The sequence below is a fragment of the Symphalangus syndactylus genome, chromosome 8 (assembly GCF_028878055.3).
Source record: "Symphalangus syndactylus isolate Jambi chromosome 8, NHGRI_mSymSyn1-v2.1_pri, whole genome shotgun sequence".
Classification (NCBI taxonomy): domain Eukaryota; kingdom Metazoa; phylum Chordata; class Mammalia; order Primates; family Hylobatidae; genus Symphalangus; species Symphalangus syndactylus.
The window spans coordinates 141,327,822-141,355,346 of NC_072430.2; the positions used below are offsets into that span (position 1 = coordinate 141,327,822).

At 44.8% G+C, this 27,525-nt stretch overlaps 1 long non-coding RNA gene across 2 annotated transcripts; it reads left to right on the top strand.

The window, feature by feature from the left end:
• The first annotated feature begins 20,886 nt into the window (after positions 1-20,886).
• On the top strand, positions 20,887-26,215 carry LOC129487284 (uncharacterized). Of its 2 annotated transcripts, XR_008659279.2 has the most exons (4): positions 20,887-20,956; positions 24,801-24,915; positions 25,171-25,264; positions 25,717-26,215. It is a non-coding gene; the product is annotated as an uncharacterized lncRNA (long non-coding RNA). The 2 variants fall into 2 exon arrangements; XR_010122318.1 differs by lacking the exon at positions 20,887-20,956 and adding an exon at positions 22,544-22,676 and having other exon boundaries at positions 24,801-25,264.
• Positions 26,216-27,525: the final 1,310 nt, after the last annotated feature.

The following is a 27,525-nucleotide window of genomic DNA, read 5'->3' on the forward strand; positions in this document are numbered from 1 at the left end:
ACACTCACTCAACAAATATATCCTGAAGTGTTATTATGGACAAAGTGCCAAAAATGGTGGTTTTTTCTTTTCTTTTTTTTTTTCTTTCGGAAATGTGGTAATTAAGTCAAGTGTCAAAACAAATGCAACTGCTTGGAAAAAAAAAAAAAAAAAAAAAAAAAATTGGCACTATTTCCTCTGAAGAAGCAGACTCTATGCATGGGAATTTCTGAAAATGGGGCAAAAAGTCCCCCTGTACACTCTGCAGACTGCCCCCCATCCCCTGCAATCTAACCCTCTCATCTCTTCCCTCTGCTCTTGCAGCAGCTTCTGGAGTCCCCTCCCAGTGTCCACTCTGCCCTCATCATCATCATCCACAGAGCAGTGGCAGGGATTTTCATGTGGATCCCCACACCATTGCCCTGAGCAGCATGGGGCGTGGGTGCCCCAGGACACTTGACTCTCCTCAGCCCGGCCCCCACCCATCTCCTGCTGTTCACTCTGTTTGTTCTCCTTGGAACATGCCAAGATCATTTTTGCCTCTGGAACACTGCACTTGCTGCTTCCTCCTTCTGGACTCCTTTCTGGGATATTTGCAAGGCCTCCGTTCATCCCACAGAGGGTCTGCCTCTGACCATCCCATCTCAAATAGCTGCTTCCCACCCACTCGCAGTGGCTGACTCGTACCACCTGGTATGATTGTCTTTATAGAAATGATCAGCCATTGATTTGTTTTGTACCTGAACATGTTTGCTGGTTTATTTCCCCCCTCTTGTTTCTTTTGTTCACCTCTATATCCCCCGTGGTTCTGTATGCTCATCACGCAGCAGGTGTTCAATAAGCACTTGCTAAGTATCTTTGTTTTCAATTGCTGCTGTAATAAATGACCGCAAGCTCGGTGGCTTAAAAACAACACAAATTTGGCCCGGTGTGGTGGTCACGCCTGTAATCCCAGCACTTTGGGAGGCCAAGGTGGGCGGATCACAATGTCAGGAGATCAAGACCATCCGTGCTGACACGGTGAAACCCCTTCTCTACTAAAAATACAAAAAATTAGCCAGGCGTGGTGGCGGGCACCTGTAGTCCCAGCTACTCGGGAGGCTGAGGCAGGAGAATGGTGTGAACCCGGGAGGTGGAGCTTGCAGTGAGCCAAGATTGTGCCACTGCACTCTAGCCTGGGTGACAGAGTGAGACTCCATCTCAAAAAAAAAAAAAAAACAAAACAACAACAACAACACACACACACACACACACACACACACACACAAAGACATTTATCCTCTGACCCCTGCATTCCTTCTGCAAGCTCTGATTCCCGGCCTTTCCAGCTTTAGAGGCTGCCTGCATTCCTTGACTGATGGGCTCATCCTCATATCACTCCCATCTCTGCTTTTATGGTCACATCTCCTTCTCCGACTCTGACCCTCTTATGAGGGTCTCCTTCTTACGAGGGCTTTTGTGATTATATTGAGCCCATCCAAGTAATCCAGCATAATGACTCCATCTCAAGGTCCTGAACTCACTGACACCTTCAGGGCGTGTCAAAAGACACCTTTTGCCATGTGAAATACCATATTCATAGGTTACAGGAATTAGGATGTTGGCATCTTTGGAGTCCATTATTCTGTCTACCACACTAAGAAAAGAAATGCATGAGTGTGATTGCTTAAGAATACATCCACAACCTCTTTTCTTCTCCTCCCTTCAAGAGACGGAGCTTAATTCCTTTCCATTTGATTGTGGGCTGGACTTAGCAAGTTGTTTCTAACAAAGGGAGGATGACATAAGTGAAGGTTTGTAACTTCGAGACTGGCTCATAAGAGGCATCCTGACTTCCTCCTTGCTCTCTCTTGGATCACTGGCTCTGGGGGAATCCACTGCCATGGTGTCAGGATGCTCAGGCAGCTCTACAGAGGACCCATGTGGCAAGGACTGAGGCTTCCTGCCAGCAGCCATGCGAGTGAGCCATGATCTAGGAAGTGGACTCCCCACCTCGATTGAGCGTTTGGAGGACTGTAGCCCAGATGGCTACAAGTTGTCTGTAACTTCAAGAGAGACCCTGAGCTAGAAGCACCCAGCCAATCTACTCCTAAATTCCTGTCCCACAGGAAAGGTAACATAATAGATATATTCATTGCTTTAAGCCACATTTGGGGAATAATTTGCTGTACAGCAATACATAAGTAAAACAAAAAGCTATTTTAGAATTCCTCCAAACAAAAGAAAACACATTACTTTGTGCCTTGATAGTCTTTGGAACTCTCTTAGCCAACCAGGACCCCACCTCCCTGCAGGACAGGATCATCCCAATAATCACAGTCTTGGAACTATGGTCTCTTCAGTGCCTTCTCCAGTACTCATGGCGCTCTAGCACGACATGTGAGTGGATGAGCTGGGGCTCTGACTCGCAGAACAATACACACAGTACATTTCAAGTATATTTCATGAGTCTATTCAGATTTCTCCTCTGGGTGTGATCATTTTCATTTTCTTTCAAGTTCCAATTCTGTTATCTCTTGGCTGCTGTTACTCCCAAATATTTTCCAATGTTGCCTGGCTACCGACAGATATAATTCTTCCCTCCCACCCTTTCCTTTATTTGCTTCATCGAACAGCATGTTCACATGCCTTGTCTAATGGCCCCCTGGGTCCTGCCAATCTTCAAGATCCTTCTCCCATTTCTCCGCTCACATGGTGCCTTAGGCAGACACAGCTGGTAGATCACCTAGAAGAGGATCCCCTTGCCTGATTTCTTTCTGGGCCGTCACTGCTCATCCCATGGCCGAGTGTTTTTATCAGTCAGGACCAGATAAGCTATGCTACAGTAACAGACAAGCCCAAAATATCCAGGGATTAAAAACTTTGTTTTCATTTGTTTGTCCCCTTCTCCACCTGTCCTTCTACATGGCCACTGCTGCCTGGTTGGGGGCATGGACTCATCTCCATCTCACAGACCCTGGCTGACAGAAGCTCCATTCCTAGGCTTCCATGATAGAAAAGCAGAAAAAAGAGAAATATGTTGAATAATATTTGCTCTGACGTTTCTCTGAAAGGGATCTATGCCCTTCTGATCTCATTTCATTTGCCAAAGCAAGTCACATGGCCACACCTAATCTCAAAGGGAGCAGGGAAGTGCCATCCTAATATGTGCTTAGAAAATGGAGAGTTGGAGATATTTGGTGAATATCACCAATGACTGCCACAATGCCATTGGTCTTTGGCCTGCCTGGCCTCTGTCTAAGCTCTTGAGGTTCTGTGGATAATCAGATAAGGGTCTCTTAGTTGCAACTGACAGAAATGTGACTCCAGTTGGCCTAAGAAGAAATGAATTTGTTGGCTTATGTGATTGAAAGTTTTAGTGGAAAGCTAAATCTAGCTTTCTGGAAAGCTATTAATAGTTCCAGATATTCAGAAAATGATGTCAGAAGTTAGTCTACACTGCTTGGCTCTGCTTTTGTCTGTGTTAGTTTATTCTCAAGCAGTCTCCCAAAGATGGAAGACTTGGGCTTACAACCAGAGGAGAGACTGTCCCAGGAAGTTCAACCAAAGTCACTGGGGAGTTGCTTTGTGACTATGGCTGGCTGATTTGGGTCATGTGCCACATGTCTCAAATTAATCAGTGTGGACTAGCAGCTGTGACATCTCATTGGCCCAGGCCTAGTTCTTAGCCTTTGCCTGAGAGTCAGGGATGGGTCAGTCCCCAGGGAACTACCTTATCTAAGAGTGGAGGAGTGTGGGTCCCAGAAAGGAAGTCAAGGTGCTATTACTTGAAGAAGGGAAAATGAACACAGGGCAGATGGAAATCTCAGATATCCTCCCAGATATTCTTTGTGTTTTCTATTTCCCAGGCCACAAATAACTCACATGACCCTTGCATTCCCCCACCGGCCTGTGTTGCTATGGACTCGTCTCCACCAGGACTCAGCTCCTTTTGCTCTGGGTTGACCTTGGTGGCAGCCTGGGCAGTGAAGTGGCACCAACTCATCATCTCCTGGATGGCAGGGATGAAGCTAAGAACTCGATCGTGATCTTTTAAAAAATTTAAGCCCAAGTATTGCGTCTTCTAAGGGAACTGGGAACAATCAGATTCAAATATAATCCCTGATATGGTTTGGCTGTGTCCCCACCAAACATCATCTTGAATTGTACTCCCATAATTTCCATGTGTTGTGGGCGAGACTGGGTGGGAGATAATTTGAATCATGGGGGCAGTTTCCCCCATACTGTTCTCATGGTAGTGGATAAGTCTCACAAGGTCTGCTGGTTTTATCAGGGCTTTCCGCTTTTGCATCTTCCTCATTTTTTCTCTTGCCACCACCATGTAAGACGTGCCTTTCACCTCCCACCGTGATTCTGAGGCCTCCCCAGCCATGTGGAACTGTCAGTCCAATTAAACCTCTTTTTCTTCCCAGTCTCAGGTATGTTTTTATCAGACTAATATAAGCCGCACATCTTCTAGAAAGCCAAATCCAAGAAGATTTTTTAAAAATCACTATTATGAAAAACTCCTGCTCCCCTCTCCTCTAGCACTGAAGATGGAGACAACATATTATTTTAAGCAACTGGAAAATTGTTCAAATAATTAGCATGGAAGTCATCTTGCGGTAGTGCTGGCCCCGTTTTAGGCAACTACGCCTACGTAGTAGTTATTTCTGTAAAGCATGTGGTTCGTTTGAAAACTCTGACATAACACTTTCTATGCAAGGAGGAAGTGAAGTGTCTTCCCCAGCAACAGACCTGGGAACTGGATCCACGGCAAGAATTGAGAAAGAAACGACTTTCAAGTGGATGCTTTATAGAGCCCTGGAGAGGGAAGGTGATCACTTGAAGCCAGCGGGAGTTCACTAAGGGCCAATCATGCAAGATTAGTTTCATTTCCTTGTTTTGACAGGGAAATTGGACTTGCAGGGCTGAGGCCTTCTGTAGACATAATATATCGGGATGGAACCAACATTTTTTGAAAAATTTCTCATGAGGTCCTTTGGCTGTGGTGCTGAGGGATCCCGCTGGATTGGTAAGGGATTAGGGACTCTACTGAAGTGGGGCCAAATGCTGTCAAGTTAGGGAACAGCCCTTAGGCTTTCTGCAGGTCTCTGTCATTCATTCTCTGTTGTGTAATATTTTTGTCTGTAATTTCAGCGATATTGATAGCACACTGGATCTTATTATTAATCATATTAGCATTTCTTACTAACTAAAATAATAGTAGCACCCACAGGTGCTGCTAACAGTTACTGGGTATACACTATATTCTGCGCACTACGTTTAAGGCACTGTATGGACTAAATTATGAATACCCCATAACGCAGTAAGGTAGGGGCTATTATTTTTCTTTTTTAATGGCAGAAAACTAACATTGGCATTGAGAGGGGATTAACTTGGAAACTCCAGTTAGGCTTTCTCAGCTTTCTAGTATCTAAGAAAGACATTCAAGATGACAGAACTGTGGAGAACAAGAAGACAGAAAAGCTATATGGGACCAGACAGTCTCACCCATACCAAAGCTAAGATGCAAACTGGGCTCTGATCTCCCTGGTAGCCAAAGCAAGAACAGAAACAGGAATCTTCTATTGGATTTTGATGTTTGTGAAGAGAAAAAAAAAGAGTCCCTCAGGGAAGCAAAATTCCTCTTGGAGTGTGTGTGTGTGTGTGTGTGTGTGTGTGTGTGTGAGAGAGAGATCATTTATCACAGTGGCTTCTTCAGTTCTATACATACTGTCCTCAAGGCTCTTTCTTATGGCCTCCATACACACATGCAGAAGGTTTAATGACAAAGCGCAACTCAGTGGCAGAGGAGGGAACAAGACAATATTGAGTATTAATATTGTTTATTAACAATTTTTCAAAAAAGGATAATGAGTTCATTTGCGCTAAGTTAGAACAGCGGGAGCCATGCTGAAAACCATGCAACCTTGACTGTGGTGGGACCTAGATGTGAGTTTCATCTCACCATCTTCAAGAGGAATGTGCTTTTAGCCCATGATTGCTCAAAACATTAACTACCTTGTATGACATTCATCCTTCTGGCAGTTTTTAATCGTTATGCTTTATTTAGTCTTCTTATCTCTTTCACATTTCATTGAAAAACAATAAGTAATCTTGGTCTTTTCAGGGAGAATAATTGCCCATTATTGGAAAAGAAAGCAGATTTTGTGCCATATTCAGATGCTCACATGACTCCCATCCCGGAATGCCTTGTCAGGGGCAGCTGCAGATGCAACAAGGATCATCTGGAGCTGAATTTGCACATCTCACCAAGGGACCCACTATGATGGCTGCAGCTCACTTTGCATAGCATTCCTACTTCCTGCAGAATTCCAGCCCTTACTGAATCCCCTCAGTTACCTTAGGCTGGATGCTGCTAAAGAAGTGACCGTGCTACATCCAGCATACCTGTCCCCAGGACCCTGGGAGGAGGTGGAAGAAACGGCATCAATAAGTCACTGTGGTGTCAAGCACAGAGCTAGCTCTGCCCATGTGCACCACCTCTAATTTTCACTATGACCCCACATCCTAGGTTAGGGGTTGACTTGTGTTCCCCACAAAAATAGGTTGAAGTCCTAAACCCCAGTACCTCATAATGTGAACTTATTTGGAAGTAGGGTCTTGGCAGAGGTAATCAGGTTAAAATGAGGTAATTAGGGTGAGCTCTGGTCCAACAGGACTGGTGTCCTTGTAAAAAGAAGAAATTTGGACACAGAGGCAGGGCTGTGTAAAGGTTCACACAGAGAACACCGTGTCAAGAAGAGCGATGCTGTCACAAGCCAAGGAACATCTGTAGCCACCAGGAGCTGGAAGAAGCAGGAGAGGTTCTTCCCCTACGGGTTTTAGAGGGAGCGCAGCCCTGACGCCATCTTCGTTTTGGACTTCCAGCCTCCAGCCTCCAGGTGCAATCAATTTTTGTGGTTCTAAGCCACCCAGTTTGTGGTACTTTGTTATGGCAGCCCTAAGAAACTAACACACTGGACACAATTATCATAATAGCAGAGGACATTGGGGGTCAAGAGAGTGTAAGGAATTTCTCCAAGCTCATCTAGCTGCTGTGAGGGAAGAATTTAAGTGTGAAGTTATCTTTAGAGCCTCTATGTGAGCTCAGCAGTCACCCTGGTATAGACAGGAATGTTGCCTACAGATACAAATTATGGGCACCAGCAGCCCTGTTTTTGGAGAAAGGGGTGATAACCACCACATTTCACATGCCTTGCAGTGCTGCACACAAACTGCTTTCTCCAAGCCTCCCCATTTAGTGCAAAATATTGTGCAAAACATTGTGCAAAACATTGGTGCAAAATATTGTGCACCAACTCCGATACCATGAATAGGTAAAATGGGTACAATTAGAAATGATCAAAGTTCTCCCCTGAGATGCTGGCCCCTGCTTTCATCCAATCTACAAGAAAAGGATGATACACTTACCATCCACCCTGGAGGACTTGGCAAGGGCAGGCAGGTGTGTCACTTACAGACAAGTGGCAGAGCACCTTGCCAGAGAAAAGGGAAGAATTCAGTTTGATGGGCTGCAGGAATCAGAAGGTGGCATCTCAGCAACTGGCTTTGAATAAAAGATTTCAAGAGCAGGGTGACTTGTCAGCTCCATTCCTGATCATGTCCCAGAAAAGTCTGAGTTCAGGTACTCCTGAAAGCTGTGATAGCAGGCAGCCAGCAAGACTCTGTGAAAGGGGTCAGTGTTGTATGAAACAATGGAGCATTCTCCAGCCCTGTATTGTATTTCTGGCAGCTTCTTGATCACAGCAGCCATCTGCATAATGCAGGCACCCTTAATCCGTATTTTGGTAATTGTAACCATAGATCACAGGAATTCATTCCCTGGCACACAAGATAAGAGATGAAGAAACCGCTTTATGCATGCAAATCAAAACCGCTTGTATTCCTGAACACAATGATGGAAAAAAATGTGAGTTTCCAGATGTGCCAGAGAGAGATTTTCAAGATGTACAGTCACTCCATAACACATTCTGATGAATTTTTCAGAGACGAAATATGCCTTTGATTAAGGAAGGCTTTTTCCCCCTTTTTGATAAGTCCTGTGTGCATGGGGGTACTCATTTAGTCATGATGTCCTATGCAAAATGAAAGGATAAAACCTTCGCTTTGATTTATGATCATGGTTATTAATTTCTGATGCAGCTTTTGGGTTTGGATTATTGGGGGGTGGAGGGATTTGGCAACGAATATGAAAAGCATGGGAGATTTACTGCGATAAACATCGCAACAGAGGTCTGGCTGTAAATAACAAAACTTCCGAAAAGAAGTATTAAATCCCACATGTTAGCAGGTAGAGGAAGAAACTTAAAAATGGAAACCGTGATGCAGGTCAGGATTTCTGCACAGGCAGCTTCCAAAGGGAGCCTCTTGTGTGGCGACTAGAGGCACGTTTTCTTGTTCTCCGTGAGAACTGTGATTCCAAACCTGTTTCACTGAAAAAGGATGTTTCCTGGATCCTGGTGCAATTGGCGCTAAGGCCATACTTGTGGTTGATGTTGCTAACGATCATGGGTCACAGGATAAAATTTTGATAGTTTATTTTCTATGTCTTATGTAAAAATGCACAGTAATGAGCTGGTTGTGTGAAAATTCTAGCTTTAGTTGCGTGTTACATTCATAAAAGTTTTAGTCTGGATGTATCAGGTGACATCCCTTTCATGGCTTGGGCAAAAGCCTCAAGGTGAAGTGAAGATTTCAAGCTGGGCCGGGCACGGTGGCTCACGCCTGTAATCCCAGCACTTTGGGAGGCCAAGGTGGGCGGATCACCTGAGGTCAGGAGTTTGAGACCAGCCTGGCCAACATGGTGAAACCCTGTCTCTAATAAAAATACAAGAAAATTAGCCCAGCATGGTGGCAAGCACCTGTAATTCCAGCTACTTGGGAGGCTGAGGCACGAGAATCGCTTGAACTCGGGATGGGGAGGTTGCAGTTAGCCAAGACCACACCATTGTACTGCAGCCCGGGCAACAAGAATGAGACTACATCTCAAAAAAAAAAAAAAGATTTCAAGCTGGGCTGGCAGGAGGGAGCTCAGACCTGGGGGTTGGTGTGGGGAACAGTTGAGTACCTGCTATCACACAGGGCAGGGCCAACTGTCCATTCACAAGTTTTACTCTTTTCAGGCTGGTTCTGGCTGGTGTCCATGGCCGTGGGATGTACCTGGCCCACAGTCTGCAGGCAGAACTTGGTATGGAGTCACGATTCCAGAGACATTCAACTGGATCCCCCAACACATGGGGTTCAGAACCTTGGGTGGGACTCAAAGAGACTGGAGGTGGAAGTCAAGAAGGAAGATGCCAAGCAGAATCGTCTTAGTCATTTGGGCTCTCATAACAAAGTACCATCAACTGAGGCTTAGAAACAATATAACTCTATTTTCCACAGTTCTGGAGACTGAGAAGTCCAAGATCAAGACACTGCAGAGTGCATGTCTGGTGAGCGACCCTCCCTGGTTCACAGACGGCAATTTTCTCATTGTGTACTTACATGGTGGATGGGGTGTGGGAACTCGCTGGGGTCCTTTTAATAAGGGCACTAATCCCATTCGCGAGGGCCCCACCTTCTTGACATCATCGCCTCTCAAAGGCTCCAGGCCTAATACCATCACGTTGGTGATATTCAATAAGTGAATTTTAGGGGGGCACAGACATTCAGACCAGGCATCTTGGATATATAGGTAGCTGAGGACTGGTTAGTACTGTGTACAAATCATCAATAAGGGCAAAGGAGCTGGAGTGGACAAAATCCCTGTCTCATTCAGGATTGGCACTTTTACCAAAGCACCAAGAGTTGAAGGGACCAAGACAGAGTGAGGAGACGCCCGTTGGTGTTTACAGAGGCCCCCGTTCCCTCCCCCCAGTCTATAGAAATGCAGCAACACTGTGACCAGAGAAACAGCGCAAGCCCGGGTGGGGAAATCACAAGCTGTGCAACTGCGCTGGCAGCTCCAGGTCATGAACCCAGTCAGGGCCTCTCGTGAGCATCGCTTCTAACTCCCATGGCCACCCTCACACCCAGTGGCCTGGCTGAAATGGGGCCCTAAGGAAACTGGGGACGTCATGCTCTTTCCCTGCCTTGCATTTCAGCACTGCTGGCACTGGAGAACTTTTGCCCCCTCCACTCAGCCAGACAGGAAAAGCACCCCCGGCCTGGGGTCGTTGATCCGGTATTTTCCAGAAAACTAGCAAGCGAGATTGCCTTTTCTCAAATGCAGATCACAGGGGGATGTGGGGAGGGGAGGGGCAGGCACAAGGCTGGAGAACCACAAGGAGCCCCTGAAAGCACCGCCCAGGACACTTCTCTGGAGAGAAGCCCGAGGAACGCAGAGCTGCTTTGAATTAGTCCAGAACGGGCGGGACGACCTCAGAAGGCAAAACCGGAGGCGCCGCGTGCACATATGGACCCAGGCACCGCCTGTTTACCTGCCGATTCTCCTCTAAACTGTTGGCAATAAGGACAGAGCTCAGTTTGGTGCTGCCATCTGAGTGCTGGCTGACTCTGGCTCGGCCGCCCTCCCTTGGCCGTGAAGGTCCCCACAAGCTCTGGGTTGCAGTTATCCCTGCAAAGCTTGCCAGCTCTGGCCCATAAAAGCCTCTCTGCAAAGCAGAGGAATAGGCCCATTTTGTTCTGAAATACTAGTATGGATTTTTTTATCTTCAAGTGAGAAGAAAAAAAAACTTTAGGAGCAGAGAAATAAACTTTTAACCATTTCAAGCAATTAATCATAAAATTACAGTTTATTTTCCCCACCCTCTCCCAAGTAAATTAAATTCAATGAAACAATAGGTTCAAGTTACAACTAACATTTAAGCAAAGCAGGTTTTTAGTTAATTTGTCAAGTGAGCAGATTACTCATAGCAATCACAGCTCAGTCAACAGCTTCAAAGCAGCTTGAGCACACAGAGCGCAACGGTGTAAAGCAAAATCTGTTGCCTTTGAACGGTTTTAAACGAAGCCATGAGAAAACAAACACATTTTGTGGATTTTTTATTTTTCTTTTTTAAGTCTGAGGCATCCGCAATGTGGTATTCTTTGCAGTAATTAAGATTTGTGGATGGGTGAATTTTAGAAATATGAGTCCTTCAAGATGTTTTGTTGGAAATGTGGGAAAAGGGGTCATTGCTGATAATTGTGTGATGAAACAGAATTATGAGCTCCTCTGGGCCGGGCTGCTCTTGGCTGAAGCCTTCTAATGCCATTGTAAACCTCTGGGAAAGCTTTCTGGATTATTCTCTCACCACAAGCACTCACAAGACAAACCGGACAAGCCGTTAAGCACAGACGGAAGTTGCAGAAAAGTTTAACAGTGCCAGGGAGCGTGTCTCCAGATGCACCAAGCTTGAGTGTGGCTGGCCCCACCTGGCTCAGGTGCCCCCTGGCCGGCTGCTTCCCGTCACATCGTCCACAACACATGCACCTGGGCTTGATGCTAGACTCAAGAAAAGATCTATTTTCTTGCTTCCAACACCTCCCCTTGGTGACTCCCTTGGGCCCTCATCCTCCTCTCCATTGTTACGTCTCAATGAGCAGAACCAGGACATGAAGAGTCGTTCTCCAGTTGGCCGCCTTTTCCCTCTTCCTTGGGCTCCATCCCGCCAGATCATGAAGGTACTGTGGAATCACGACTGCTGACAGCCTCCCTCTGGCCACGCCACCCATCTCCTCCGTGCTTGGACACACTTGCTTCATCATCTCTCTGGGGCCCAGTGAGGCTTCACTCGCCACCTGCTTTGCCTCCATCAACTTGAAGCCCTCCTGCCTCCTCACCTTGGAACTGCTCCCCATGGGGAGCCCATCCTCGGAGCCTTGCTTCCATGGGAAGGTGACTGCCTCTCCAAACGCCAGCCCATTTTCAAGACTGGAAATGACGTTGCAGATACAGAGCTGGTCTTGGGAGCGCCCATAAGAGACATATGCGCAGAGCTCCCCCAGGCACACCCACTTGGCACACCAGTGGTTTGTGCCTATGCATGGTTTAAAGAAACGGAGTTTGGAGGATTGGGCCAAAACCACAAATGGAATCAGCCCTTTCTGATGAAGTCATCTGATTTTCTCAGGAGGCTGCAGGAGGTGATGGAAACATGGAAAGATGTCAGTGGCTTTTGAGACATGGGATTTGACAAGGGAACTGTATCAAACAGTTTGTCAGAGGATTTTCGAGGTGGCTCTTCTGAGAACACCTATTTTGTTCTTTCCCTTCTCCATGATATGAGAAAGTCCCTCGAGTTATAAATAGCTCTTGTTGTGGCTCAGGAGGGTGATAGAATGTGATTGGAATGAGCTGTCCACGCAGAGATGGGCACAGAGGAGCGGGATGAGAGGCAGAAGTGAGGACCAGTAGGTAAGGCCCATGAGGCATGGTGGGCAGGGCTGGGCTCAGGCTTAGGGTGCTGTGGCAAAGGTCCCTGTGAACTGGGTTAAGTGTCCAGGTATGCAGGCAAATCCCAAAACCAAGAGCAGACAAGACAGGGGAGCCCCCAAATAAACTTGGTTGGCTCAGATGGCTCACGCCCCCTCCTCTGAGCCAGGGATGGGCCCTGGGATCAGAGATGGATGCAGCCCAGGGGAAGATGATGGCTGCGGCTAAGAATCAGGGTCAGGCATCCAGAAACACATGGCCTGTCTCTGGATCTAAATCTGAGCACATTGTCAAGTCACGGGTCAGAGTCCAGGACCAGGGACTGCAAGCCCAGATGGGACGGATGCATGCACCAGAAGCAGCGGTGACAGGGCTTAAGGGGTGGTGGGCTCCTGGAAACCTGGGGGGTGAGACTGCTCCATTTCCACTCTGCTTTAGTTATTCATTTCACAGTCCCAGTTTCTGTATTCTTGTAGAAAAGAACACACTAAGAGATTGCTAAATGCTTCGCTAAAATATATGCATAACTTTGTTCCATTCCTATTTTCTAGTCTACTGATCCTTTTCTTAGTTTCTGAAGACTATTTCATTATTTAAACAAAGTTATTCTCTGAAGATTGATACTGGCATTGAGTAATCCTCGTGTCCATCCAAGAGCACAGCCATCTGCCTTGTCATCTGTTCTAAATGCTGTGTTGTGGTGTGGCTGTGGCGGAACGAAAGCAGAGTTCAGTACACACAACTGTGCTTTAAAAAGTATGCATTTACCACCAACTGTAGGGACTACATCAAAATGCCAACTGTTGGCTTTAGGTGCTAGAACACTTAGGCAAGTTCTTTTTCCTGCCTTCCTGCCTTCCTGTCTTCCTCGCTCTTCCTTCCTTCCTTCCTTCCTTCCTTCCTTCCTTCCTTCCTTCCTTCCTTCTTTCTTTTTCTTTCTTTCTTTCTTTCTTTCTTTCTTTCTTTCTTTCTTTCTTTCTTTCTTTCTCTTTCTGTCCTTCTGTCCTTCTGTCCTTCCTTCCTTCTTTCCTTCTTTCTCTTTCTTCCTTCTTTCTTCTTTCTTTCTTCTTTCTTTCTTTCTTTCTTGTTTTTCTGTCATCTTTCTTTCTTTTCTTTTTCATTCTTCCTTTCTCTCTCTTTCCTTTTCTCTTTCTTTCTTACATTTTCACAAACGTTTGTTCTGCTTTTATAATGAAAAAAATCATATTAAAACATAAAAACCTCCAACAGATCATGAACAACCCTAGTCAGCCAGGCCCCTGACCTCACTGGGCAGATCAGACGTTTTAAAGGAACTTGAAGTTGACAGATTCTGGTGGATATGTGTCACTGCTGTTGAGTCTCCTTGGAATACCAGGACTCCAACCGCATGAGAGTGGGTTTGTGTTTTGAAGGCCCCACCTTCTGAGTCCTGCTCCTGACATCTCCCTTTGCATGCCGATGCCAGTAATAAGTGGCCAAACAAAAGAACCTGCCTGTTGTAAGAAGCTTTGTCCTGGTCTCACCTTATAAAATCCTAGAAACTCATGAAGTCATAGTCTTAGATCATCTATTTCAACCACTTCATGGTGCAAATGAGGCTGCACAGAAATATTAACCAGAGTCCTTCAAATTGAGAGAGTTGGAACTGGAGAAAAGCCTCGGACTTCTGTTTACAGTTAGATCCTCTACATCCATCAATTTCACATTCATTCATTTTGCCATTTTTGTGAGAGAGGCAGTAGAATATATCATCAGAAAATAAAAAATATCCATTTACGTACAGTCATTAGGAATTAGACTGCAAATGCCATTCCCAAAATTAATCTGGTTTAGGCTTAAAGAGAGAAAATGCCTGTCTGTTGCTTCATTTGTCACTGCAGGAGAGATAGAGCTCATTCTCTTTGCAAGCTGGCAGGCTCGGAGCAAGAAATACAGGGTGCAGGGAGAAAGAACCAGATGTCAGAATCAGCCCCTGGAGAGGCCCGGCCGTGTGGGACCTGAGTGTGTTCTGAACCAGACGGGTGCACACAGCTCACTTGGGTGAGGACCGTATGTGAAGGTCATAAAGCATCAGAGTAGAGGGCGAAGACAAAAGGAATTGGTGCATGGGGTCAAAGGTCGAGGGTCAGCAGAGCATGGGGTCTAGAATGAGTATTGGGAAGGACATTTGCAGGTCACATTCTCCTTCCTGTATGCAGATGCATGTGATGTCTTTGCAGTCTACTTGTAGCAGACTTTCAACAACTCATCACATTGAATTATAATCAAATTTCAATATTTTTCTGTCCTCTGTTTACCTTCTTGGTCATGCATTTTTGTCTCTTTTTTCTTCTTGTCTTTCCCTCCTCTCCCATTCTTCGGCTCATCTCTTGATTCTTGGTCTCTCCGTAGGGTCTTTCCTCCTCAGGTTCAAGTGTCCTGAGTCCTTAAAGATCTTAAAAGGGCCTACCTAGTATAAGCACAGAGCTTGAACTGCAGACTGGCTGACCATACATTTCATTATTGAGCCCTTAAAATCACAATTTAAGATATAGCATAAAGGATCTATAAAGGGGAGATCAATACTGTTTAAGTTATTTGGAAGCTAAGAAGAGGGCTTAAAGTATCTGGGAACGTTACTATGATGGTCATTGCTTTTCAGTCTTATGAAATCCTATTTTCTGTCTTCTAAATGTATATTAATTCGTGGGCCCAGTTTCCATTTTCTTTCTGCAATGCCTTTCCCTTTACCAATAAGCCACCAACATTGACTCCTTTTGTTCTCTTTGACTGGAGATCCTTGAGGATTCAGTAAGTTCTCTGTGTAGAGAATTGATCACTTCGGAGCTGGTTGAATTATCCGGGAAGCAGTGCTGAGATGAAGTTAGGACGGAAGAGGTTTGCTTGGGATGACAGCTGTGAAAGTGAAGGGCAGGAAGCAGGATTGGGCAGGGGGAGCCATCAGTCTGTAGTGCAGCCGGGCAAAGTCCTGGCCTCCCCAGCCCGGAGGGGGCTCTGGAACAAAGCATGTCCTGCCATTCAAGGAGCCCTGCATTGGGCGGTAAGAGCCAGGCTCTTGCACCACCTTGCTAGCTCATTGCTGATGCTGCCTGAAGGAGAACATGACCTGAGCTCCACACTGAGGTGGACCCTCAAAGACTCCATAGCTGGAAATGCCAGCTGAACATGCCCCTCCAACTGGGCAGCAAATCATTTCTAGAAGGTTCACCTGAATGGTGCGTTTCTGCATCAGCAACCATTTCCAATGAGCTTTTATGAAAGTCTGCTTTGTTGGCTGCCATTGTAGTTGATGAACACAGAGGTTCATCAACTACAGGTCGAGGATCACATTTTAGGAATTTCAGATGCCCAAATCCAGCCCCGACTCCTGGCTATGGGGATCCCATGGTTCTGCTTCGGTACTTTCACTCTTGATTGAGCTGCCATTGTTTTCCATGCTGGAGTGCAGCATACCCCTTCCTACTGAGGATGTAGGGGTTCTGGGAGGCAGCTGAGACCCAAGCATCCCTCACTGGTAGAGTCTCATTTCCTTAAAGCAATTACCTCTGCAGCCAGGAGATTATATTGCACCAGGAGGCACCGGGCAGGCACTGTCCTGCTGATAGGCTGATGACCGGGAGAAACCAGGCCTGCCAGGGACACACACACAGTTTTGATGGATCTGGGCCAGGCTGATGGTCACAGAGCAATCGGTATGCAGAACTGTGCTCCCCAAGATCTGTGTTTATTCCAGAATTTTCCACTCAACAGATGATCTCCTGCTCTCGTCGTTGTGGAGAGCGTTTCTGATTATGAATTATGATTGAGAGGTATTTTCAAAACTTCACTCTAAAAATATCAGCTTTGGAATGGTTCTGAGCAGGCTGCTAAGTATTTCAACATTGCCCTGCATCCCCGTTTCAACACTTGCCTATGCAGGCCAAAACTGCTTAAGATTTATGAATCTGGCAAAAGAATGCTCTGGTGTTAAGCTCTCTGTAGAAAAACAATAATTAAAAATAACCTTAATTTGCCCATTTTAGTCATTACACCATAAAGCCTTGCAGAAGATTACAATTTTCTCATCAAGGCAATCACAAGATTCTATGATTGGAAGGACATTGATTTTCCACGACACGTGTCCTGCTGTGTAAAATAAGTTCTCTTTCCAGAATTGTCTCAGTTGCTTAGGACATTTACACATGGTCCATTATGAAACTTTCAACTTAGGAAAAATTTAAAGCATATAAAGTAGGAAGGAAAATGTGAATGTCTGTTCTTCATGGCTCCTTCACTACCACATTAGGTATGAAGTTTAAAAAAATTAAACTTTTGTTTTGTTTCTGACAAATTATCACATTTTATCTCCTTTCAGTGACTGGAAACTATGACTTTACCCTCCAGATCTTGACTTTGATTCTCAGTCCCACTCAAAGGCATAGAGGCTAGAAATGAGGAAGCCACTCATCACTTGAGGTTATTGTTTTATTGTATAGTTTTAGCAACATGGATATCTGTGAGGACAAATGCAGGATTTATTCCTAGAAGTGTCATTTAAATGTTGTCACAAGTCTGAGAGTGCTTAGAGGAAAAAGCTAGAATAAGTTGAACTTTTTCAAAGTTGATTTTGGCCAATGGCAAACAAAAAGTGGCAAACAAAAAGTGCATTTCTCCTTCTAATATAGAAGGCAGTATATCAAATGGAGGTCATTTGTGTCAGCATAGTTTCATTTAAGATTAACTATGTAGTGTTATGCTCCTTCAGTCAGGAAAGAGTGTGTATTTATAGCATGTTGCATTACACAATCCTGGACTTATGTTCTTCATTTATTATCCTCTGTGTGTGTGTGTGTGTGTGTGTGTATACCTAATGTTCACGTGTGCATATGTGTGTCTTCTTTTTTACCTAGACCTATCACTACCATTGATGCTAAACCACACTACAGGAAGAAATTGGCAGGAAAAAAAGTGTATTAGTTTCCTGTGGCTGCTATAACAAATGGCCACAAACTGGGTGGCTACAAAGAGAAGACATTTATTATCTCCCAATCCCAGAGGGTGGAAGTCAGAAGTCAAGGTGTGGCCGGGCGCAGTGGCTCAAGCCTCTAAGCCCAACAGTTTGGAAGGCTGAGGTGGGTGGATCACCTGAGGCCAGGAGTTCGAGACAAGCCCGGCCAACATGGTGAAACCCTGTCTCTACTAAAAATACAAAAATCAGCTGGGCATGGTGGCGGGTGCCTGTAGTCTCAGCTACTCGGGAGGCTGAGGCAGGAGAATTGCTTGAACCCAGGGGGCAGAGGTTGCAGTGAGCCAAGATCGCACCACTGCACTCCAGCCTGGGAATAAGTCTAGGTGCTCCAAGGCCAGGCTCCCTCTGAAGGTGCATGGAAGATTCCTTCCCTGCCTCTTCCAGCTTCTGGTGGTTGCGCAATCCCTGGCTGTCCTCACAGATGCATCGATCGCTCCAATCTCCACCTCCATCGTCACATGGTCTCTTTCCCTGTGGATGCTTCTCCTCTGTGTCTCCGTATCCAAATCTCACCTTCTTACAAGGACACCAATCATTGGATCAACACTCTGCCCACACCACCAATCTAGTATGACATCATCTTAATTTAATTACATCTACAAAACAAATACCTTATTTCCAGATAAGGTCATATTCACAGGAGACTTGAACATATATTTTGGGGGAACACAATTGGACCCACAACAAAGGGACAGATACAGAATTAAGAGGCGACTAAATGGAGAACAAGACATCAAAGAATAAGAAGCAAGCAAGCAAATGATAAATCTCTGGGGTGGAAGTTGGAGATGAAGGCTCCGGGCATGGGTATTAGGGCACGTGGCCTCCCTCATTCAGTGACAGTGGCAGCTCAGTTGTTAAGGAGGGTTGTGAGCCATGTTCAGGTTGGGCTGGGGACAGACGCCGTGATGAATAACAAGGTAACAAGATGTGTGATGGACGTGGCAGGGAGGATGGAGGCATTTATGCAGCAGATCTGCCAACCTGGTTCATTGTTTCTTTGCCAGAATGCTCATTCATTACTGTTCTATGCCTGCATTCGTGTGAACCAACACCATCAGTCCCCACATTCAGAAAAAAAGCTCTTAAATCTGACTCTCAAGAAAGATTTGTGATGCTGTATAAATGATAACTAATATGGTCGCGTCCTTAGATTTTTAGGGCCAAATTCTTGTCATCATCATAGGTATACACCCATAGAAAATATATTTTTCAAGATAAATATATATCTTTCTGAAATTACATCATACACCCTTGATTGGAATGCTAAGGGAGTTGAAGTTGCCTAGAGAGGAAGAACAAAGAATTGTGTTCTTTTGCTCTCGAATGTTGCCTTATGAAAGTTTTATCCTATTGTTAATAAGGAACTCTAAAAAAAACAGAAAATGGTATGCCATTGTTCCCCTATTCCATGAGTCTTGCTCATAGAGTCTCCCCCACTCCAATCATTCAAATATAAGATGAAACTTACAGAATATCAGTGTTATGTTTCAGCCAGCAGAGGCTGCCAGAGCAAAGCACCACAGACCAGGCAACTTAAACAACAGAAATTTATTTCTTCCAGTTCTGGAGGCTGGGAGTCTAAGACGAAGGTGTCGGCAGGTTTGGTTTCTCCTGAGACCCCTCTCCTTGGCTTGCAGATGGGGTCCCTGCTCTTATTACTTAATTTAAACTTCTTACCTCTTCATTTTTTGTTTTTGTTTTTGAGATGGAGTCTCACTCTCTACCCCAGGCTGGGGTGCAGTGGTGTGATCTCAGCCCACTGCAACCTCTGCCTCCTGAGATCAAGCGATTCTCCTGCCTCAGCCTCCCGAGTAGCTTGGATTACAGGTGCCTATCACCACGCCCAGCTAATTTTTTGTATTTTTACTAGAGACAGGGTTTCACCACATTGGTCAGGTTGGTTTCGAACTCCTGACCTCAAATGATCCACCCGCCTTGGCCTCCCAAAGTGCTGGGATTATAGGCATGAGCCATCGTGCCCAGCCTTCTTACCTCTTTAAAAGCACTATCTCCAAATACAGTGGCATTGTGAGATACCGGGGGTTAGGACTTCAATGCATGAATTTGGGGGTGGGGGAACACAAATTAGCCCACAACAGTTACAAAAGAACTTAGAGATAAACTTGTCAACTGTCCTTTTTATAGAGGAATGTGCATTTTGTGCATTCTTCATGCTAGGCAAGTCTATGGGAACAAATCAAGAAATCTCAGCAGCTTAAAATTGCAAGGTTCACTTCATGCTCACATTACCGGGTCAGCGAGGGTCTGTGGGGGCCTTGGATCCATGCAGTCACTCAAGGCCCAGGCTGACAGAGTGTCCTGAAGCTCATAGCTGCACCTTCTAGAACGTGAGGTCCCCAGGTGCCCCGTGGCAAGGACAACAGAACATAGGCAAGTCAGACTCATGCGGCTGGAGGTGACATGGGCCACCTCTGGCCATAGTCCATGGAGCAGAGCTGGTCACAGGTCCACTGAATCACGGAGCCAGGAGGGATGGGAAGGCACGTGGACATCTGTGCTACAACTTGATGGAGCAAAGGAGTCCAGATCTTCACTCTATATAATTATTTTTAAAATGTACTATTCTGTTCCCTCCTTAGTCTGTGGTGGAAGGGATAAAAATGAATCAAATATAAAAGTAAAAATATGCATTTGTTAAAAATTCCCAAGGTATTGTCATAATACATTTTATTCTGTTCTTTTTCAACAAATATTAAGCAAAAAGCTATTTTGTTAGGTGCCCAGGACATAATGACAAATAAGGCAATTCCTGACTTGAAGGAACTTTTAGTCTAGGGGTCGAGAACAGTCAAGGTAGAGTGTGTGATGAGAACCGTGCTAGATGAATGTGGATGGCGTTCTAAGTAGAGAGAAGCTGCAAACGGCTTTCCAGGAAAGAATCCAGGCCACACCTGGAGAGGTGCCCAGTATTTGTGAGGCAGCGAAGGGGATGCACTGCCGCGAGGACGAACAGGCGCGTGTGTGCGGGGGTGTGTTTGCTCGGCTCATTTCTGAGTGCTCCCAAGTGCTGAGCACCGCTCGGCACATTGTCGGCCATTTGGCCCAGCACTGTCCCTCTGCTCCCGTCTGTCTCCCTCTGTTCCCTGTACTGGGCGCTGGCCTGCGTGATCAGCATGGGGCTCCTTTACTCTCTGGCTTCGGGTTGGGATCCGTCAATGGGAATTCCCGGGCAGAGGTCAGAGGGAGGCAGGAGCACAGGCTCTGGGCTTGCGCGTCTCCTGCTTTCTTCTGCGGGAGACATCTGCTTCCCTCACGGGCATCCCATTGCCCCTCCACACCAAGTGCCTTCCCCTGGGCTCCTGTTCCTCTCCCCTCCTCTCATTCCTTGCGGCTTCTGGGTGGTAACAGCAGCAAACGGTGCCACACAGTTGCCCAAGGGCTATGAAGGTGGCTAGTTGCAAAGGTGTAGGTTAGGTGGCGGGAACCAGAATGGGGCTTACCAGGTGATTCCAACCCCGTGGGAAGCAACCTCTGTGTAAAACCCCGTGGCCTCTTTTTTGGTTATTTTTCTTTTGATACAGAGTCTCGCTCTGTCGTCCAGGCTGGAGTGCATTATCCAGAGCTATTGGACAAATCCAGAGCTGTTGCTGTACCTTCAGGTTGGTTACAAATTTTTTTCTTATCACCATCCTGACTGAAATTATATTTTTAACTAATACATCAAGCACACCCCTAATCATGCTCTTTAGAAAGAATGCCAAGGAGTAGAAGCCTGGGGTCAAGAGCCGTGCACATTGTAAAGTTTTGGTGTTTTTTTGCTAAATTGTCTGCCAGAAAAGTTGTACATATTTTCATTTTAGGATAAGGGATGGGGAAGTATATCTTCCTATTGTGTAAACTTGCAGTTCTTTGATTACTAATAGTTTTAAATTTTGTTTTATATAATCATTATCAATTTATATTCATGTAAATTTCTTGCTCAAGATAGTTAAATTTTTTATTCGTGTGTGTGTGTATATATATATATATTTTTTTATATATGGAGTCTCGCTCTGTTGCCCAGGCTAGAGTGCAGTGGCATGATCTCGGCTCACTGCAACCACTGCCTCCCAGTTCAAGTGATTCTCCTGCCTCAGCCTCCCAAGTAGCTGGGATTACAGGCATCTACCACCACGCCCAGCTAATTTCTGTATTTTTAGTAGAGACAGGATTTTGCCATGTGGGCCAGGCTGGTCTCAAACTCCTGACCTCAGATGATCCACCCACCTCTGCCTCCCAAAGTGTTGGGATTACAAGTGTGAGCCACTGCGCCCGGCCCATGTGTTTATATTTTATGTTAAAATTTTTTCTTTTATTCTGTACTTGTTATTTGTGCCCTTATCTCAAAAAGGTTTTGGTATAGCTTATTTGTTTAAAAGGTTTTAAAAATAAAAATAGATTTTAAAAACAAAAATAGACCAAAAGTAACAGAAAGGGAGAGAAATAAAAAATAAGCAAACATACAGAGCATACATAATATGGTTCCTATAACAGCCCAGTACATTTAGGTTTGAGCTTCCCAGTGGACAATATGGAAAGGAAAAAACTTAACTTTTTTATTGGAAAAGAAAGCATATCTTTCTTCAAAGAAGACCAAATTAATGATTTTATTAAAATTTGAAAGAATTGTTCATGAGGACTTATGCAAAGATTTTGGAAATCATTGCTGAAAATGTCTTTAGAAAAGAATATTAGACCCCTAGTAGTTATTGTCAAATAATTCTGTAGTTTTAGATATGAAAACAGTTATAAAAAGTCTAATTTATTGACTATTGGACTTTGGGATTTAAAAGACCACTTAAATATAACAAGTAAGATAAAGTGGATGGCAACAATACAATCATCAACTTCGAATTTTCTCATATAAAGATATTTCCTTACTCATGTCTTATTCATATAAGATAAAAGTTAAACTGTAAATAATTATGATGATGATTTCATTAATGTGTATATTCTCTCACACATATACTCATAAAATCCCATTAGAAAGTTATGATATCAGAATAAAGAATAGCAATTTCCACAAACTAGCAGTTTTAATTACATGCACACATAGTCTTCTGTTTTTCTTCCTTCTTTGGCATAGAGTTTAATCAGATTTAAAATGGTGAGAGTTCTGTCTAAGGTTGTTTGTCGCTTTGTTTTTATTTTTTATTTCCATAGGTTTTGGGGGAACAGATGGTATTTGGGCACATGAGTAAGTTCTTTAATGCGCACATATTCTTGTCTCCAGGGTTTTCTTTTAGCTATGCAGTCATAAAATCATTTCTGTTACTGGCTCCAATCCCTGGACTGGTGTCTGGGAAGTACACTAATTCAGAAAACTGAGGCCAAGAAAATGTAAGTGCACTGCCTAAGATTACCCAGCTATTCAACAGCAAAGCTGGGAGGAGAGCCCCAGGCTCCTAATTCCTGTTTCCCTAAACAAGAATAATGGTCTTTAGATTGGAAGAGGAAAATAATAAAAAATCATAATTTTGATGTGAAATAGCTGGAGGGACAAAAAGAGGGTGTCTTTCTGTGCAAAGGGACTAATTATCCAGGCTTAGAGAAACTGTGGAATCACTTCCTGGGACGTGGGGCCAAGCTGCAGATGTGGTGCACAGCCGCAGGCAGCAATAACTGGAGGACCAGGGGAGGTGCCAAGAGGATGGATGTGCAAACTGTGGAATTCAAGGAACAGCTGAAGAACAGGGGCACAGCAGGCCCTGAAAAAAATTAAAGAAGGATATTGTGTATAAAGTAATGTAAGTAGAGAGGTCTTCTATGTAATTCTGATTATAGAACTAGAACCAACATCTACAAGTTACTGGGAGGAGGATTTCTGGTGAATAATGAGGAATAGAGAAAGAATGTTATTTGTTGTCCATTCCAGTCCCAAATCCCAGCAAATAAATATTTTAAAGAAATGTTTAATAAATAGAGCTTCAGGCCGGGCGCGGTGGCTCACGCTTGTAATCCCAGCACTTTGGGAGGCCGAGGCGGGCGGATCATGAGGTCAGGAGATCGAGACCACGGTGAAACCCCGTCTCTACTAAAACTACAAAAAAAAAAAATTAGCCGGGCGTGTTGGCGGGCGCCTGTAGTCCCAGCTACTCGGAGAGGCTGAGGCAGGAGAATGGCGTGAACCCGGGAGGCGGAGCTTGCAGTGAGCCGAGATTGCGCCACTGCACTCCAGCCTGGGCGACAGCGAGACTCCGTCTCAAAAAAAAAAAAAAAAAAAAAAAAAAAAAAAAAATAAATAGAGCTTCACAGTGGTAAGTACACTGTCAAAAAGCAGTGAATCTTGATTTACTAGAAATATTTAAACAAAGCACGGGTAGAAGTATGCCTGGAATACATAAAAATGGAAATATATTGTGGACATCTAACATCCTTGTAATAGGAGTCTCAGAAGGAAAAAGCAGACGAAGGAGGGAAAAAATAATAGAAGAAAAATGTATTAAGCTTAGGAAAAATACCACTTTTTATTTAAAAAAGGGAGGGGGGAGCACTAAGCACCAAGAAAGGGTAATGAAAAAAAAGAAGAGAAGAAGACCCATACCTAGGTATGTGCTATTGAAATTTTATAATTATGAGCATAATTTTTAAACATCTTTTTTTTTTTTTTTTGAGACAGAGTCTCACTCTGTCACTCAGGCTGGAGTACAGTGGCACAATCTCAGCTCACTGCAACCTCTGCCTCCCAGGCTCATGCCATTCTCCTGTCTCAGCCACCCGAGTAGCTGGGACTACAAAGGCATGCCACCACAGCCAGCTAATTTTTTATATTTTTAGTACAGGTGGGGTTTCACCATGTTAGCCAGAATGGTCTTGATCTCCTGACCTCGTGATCTGCCCACCTCTGCCTCCCAAAGTGCTGGGATTACAGGGGTGAGCCACTGTGCCCAGCCAATTTTAAAAATCTTAATAGCTTCCTGAGAGAAAGAACAGTTTACCTATAAAGAAATTAAAAGAAAATTCAGATTATTTCTGATTCCTCAGCATCATGAAATAAAGAATAATGCCAAAGTTCTAAGAGAAAATTACTTTGAACCTGAAAATTTATACCCAGCAACACTATCCATCAAGTGAAGTCAAAATTATAACATTGTTGGCCAAGCATGGTGGCTCACGCCTGTAATCCCAGCACTGTGGGAGGCCAAGGCAGATGGATCATGAGGTCAAGAGACCGAGACCACTCTGGCCAACATGATGAAACCCCATCTCTACTAAAAATACAAAAATTAGCTGGGCATGGTGCATCTGTGGTCCCAGCTACTCAGGAGGGTGAGGCAGGAGAATTGCTTGAACCCAGGAGGCAGAGGTTGCAGTGAGCTGAGATCGTGCCATTGCACTCCAGCCTGGTGACAAAGCGAGACTCCGTCAGAAAAAAAAATTATTACATTTTCAGTGCAGCAAAGACAGAGAATGTATTCCCCTTGTACCCTAATTCAGCTAAATGGAAAACAATTTAAAAAACAGGTCATGTGGAATGGAAGATGCTACGGAAGCTGATTGGGACGGTGAGGAACTGAAATCATCTCCACCTGCAGCAATTAAACATTGACCCTGGAAGCCTTGCCTTTGAGAGGCCCAGGTGGGTCTGGAGACTTAGCATAATTTTTTCTTCTTTGCACATCCATTTAAACAAGTTGGTTCTACAGTGAAATATTTATAGTCTTCATTTTATATGGCTTGGAGTTTGGATCATTTCCTTATATAAAAGGAGACAAGGTGCACTTGTTTTTTTCTAAATCGAATTAAATTCAGTTTTGAGTACCAGCTCGTCAAGCTGGCAAGAAGTGTCTGCCATTATTGGCATTAATGGGCTTCTTCCTTTCCCTGAACCCAGTGCCATGTGCCTGGAACAACAACGGGGAAAGGCCATGGTTCCTTTCCCTTCATCTGAGCATTGACTCTCATGTCCTTGGCTCCAGGATGCCGTGGTGAGTGTGGTCTTTAGCTGTGCGATGGCTGCAGCTGCTCATCTGCTCTAGGAGCCCAAGTGAGACCCCTCCATCCCCAACCCGTGGTCCCTCCTTCTCCAATGTTTCAGCATGAAAGAGGGACACTCACTGGTCTCATGGCCTCACAGGTGGTCATGCTGCCCCATCTGAGGTCCTGCCGGCCCTGCGCAGTGCCTCCTAGCAAGGCTCACACCATCCGTGTGTTAAGGGAGCCCAGATTGGGGTCTCCTCCCAGCCCTGGTTCAGCTGCCTCTAGAGTGACAGTCTTGCTCCCTAAAGACTCCTCCCTTGATTTTGGTGGGGAACCCATCCTGTCACCTGCAGCATCAGGGTGACCCATCCGATCACCTTCCTTTCTAGGGCAACCTGTCCTACCTACCAGCTGCCCCATCAGGGGGTAATCCACTGATCACCTCCCTCTGTTGGTGCAGCAATCCTGACACCTACATCTGTGGGGCGACCTTCCCTATCACCTGCACCTTTTGGAATTTTGACTCCACCGTGGAGCCTAAGTGAAGCCTGGAGTCTGGGAAAACAAAGCAGAAGTCACTTATTTCAAGAAAGAGAAAATCCCACTCATCCACGAACCTGGAGTCCCACGGTTAGCTGCTTAGTTGGCTGCACTGTCATGTTAAATAGTTTCCCTGGAAGTGAAATTGTCCTCTTAGATTTTCATTCGTTTTGCTGTTTCCTGTGGATTTTGGGGAGAAGAAGAGCATCTCCCCTGCACAGCTGCAAACTCAGGTTAGCTGGGTTACACTCCTGTGCCGGAGCTTGCAGCAGGTGATCAGGCCTGTGTACATGAGGCTGTGGAGAGGCAGGGTGGGTACTGGGGCCAGGGGACTTCCAGGAAATAAAGCTCCTACCTGAAATGATAAACAGAGGAATATATTTTAGCCAGTTAGAGAGAAATTATTTCTAAAAACTCAATAAAATGCATGTTTAACCTTTCTCTAATTTTCTGGTTTATTCATTTGAATTTTAACTCTTCAGATGGCAATTGGATAAGGAACGGGACAAGTCAGGCTGCAGGCCAGGGGTCTCTCCATCCTGGACAGAGCCCTTAGCAGATAAAACATCAATTCCATGACTTACTAATTATAAGTCATTAAGGCAAAGAGCCACAGGGTCTAATTAAAGTCGAGTTATAGACTTTTAATAATGAAATCCTCTTGGTTAAAGCGCTGCTACTGAATATGCCCCAAAGTAAAACACAGAGTTTAGCAAACAGTATTGTAAGAATTATTTTTCTAAATCAGAAAAATGATGAAGCATGGTTAATTGAATCATCTAATTTTTCAGAAGAAGCTGACAAAAAACGGAGGTTCCCTGATACAATGTAAGTAGGAGTTTTTGGCATAAAAGGCCTCCAAATTAATGCCATCTTCTGGAAACTGACCCAATAGTCCCATAGATAATTTTTTTGGATAAACATATCAATTGACCCTTTTGGTGGCAGCTTGAAACTTACATTTGTTCTATCTGAGTTCCTTCCTCAGGAAAGGACCCCCAGGCCTCTCAAAAAAACAAACAAAGTATCAAAGAACTGAAACTCACCAGATCACCACATTCAGACAAGATGCCTGACTTCTCATTTGCCTTGATTGCTTCCTTCCCCTGTCTAGTTCCTGGTTTCTTAGGCATGGTTACATTTTTTCCCTGCTATATAAACCTCTAGTTTTAGTGGGTCAGAGAGATGGATTTGAAACTGATCTTCCATCTCTTCGACTGCAGTACCTGATTAAAGCCTTCTTAGTTGGCGATACTTGTTGTCTCAGTGATTGGCTACGTGTGGCAAGCAGCAGGACCTAGACAGAACCCCTGGTGTTTTGTTAACACTCTCTTCCCCTTGTTTCAAGTCATATTGTCTGTTCAAGGTTGAGCAGGGAGGACCCTGCCCATGTCTCAGCATTCGTGAATAAAAGAGAAGGACTTAGAATGAGTTTATTCACATATCAATGCTGCTTTCTTAGAGGGAAAGTTAGGGTCATTGTGAAAGATTTGCTCCTGGCTGGGCACGGTGACTCATGCCTGTAATCCCAGCACCTTGGGAGGCCAAGATGGGTGGATCACCTGAGGTCAGGAGTTCAAGACCAGCGTGGCCAACATGGTGAAACCCTGTCTCTACTAAAAATATAAAAACTAGCCAGGCATGGTGGTGCATGCCTGTAATCTCAGCTACTCAGGAGGCTGAGGCAGGAGAATTGCTTGAATCTGGGAGACGGAGGTTGCAGTGAGCT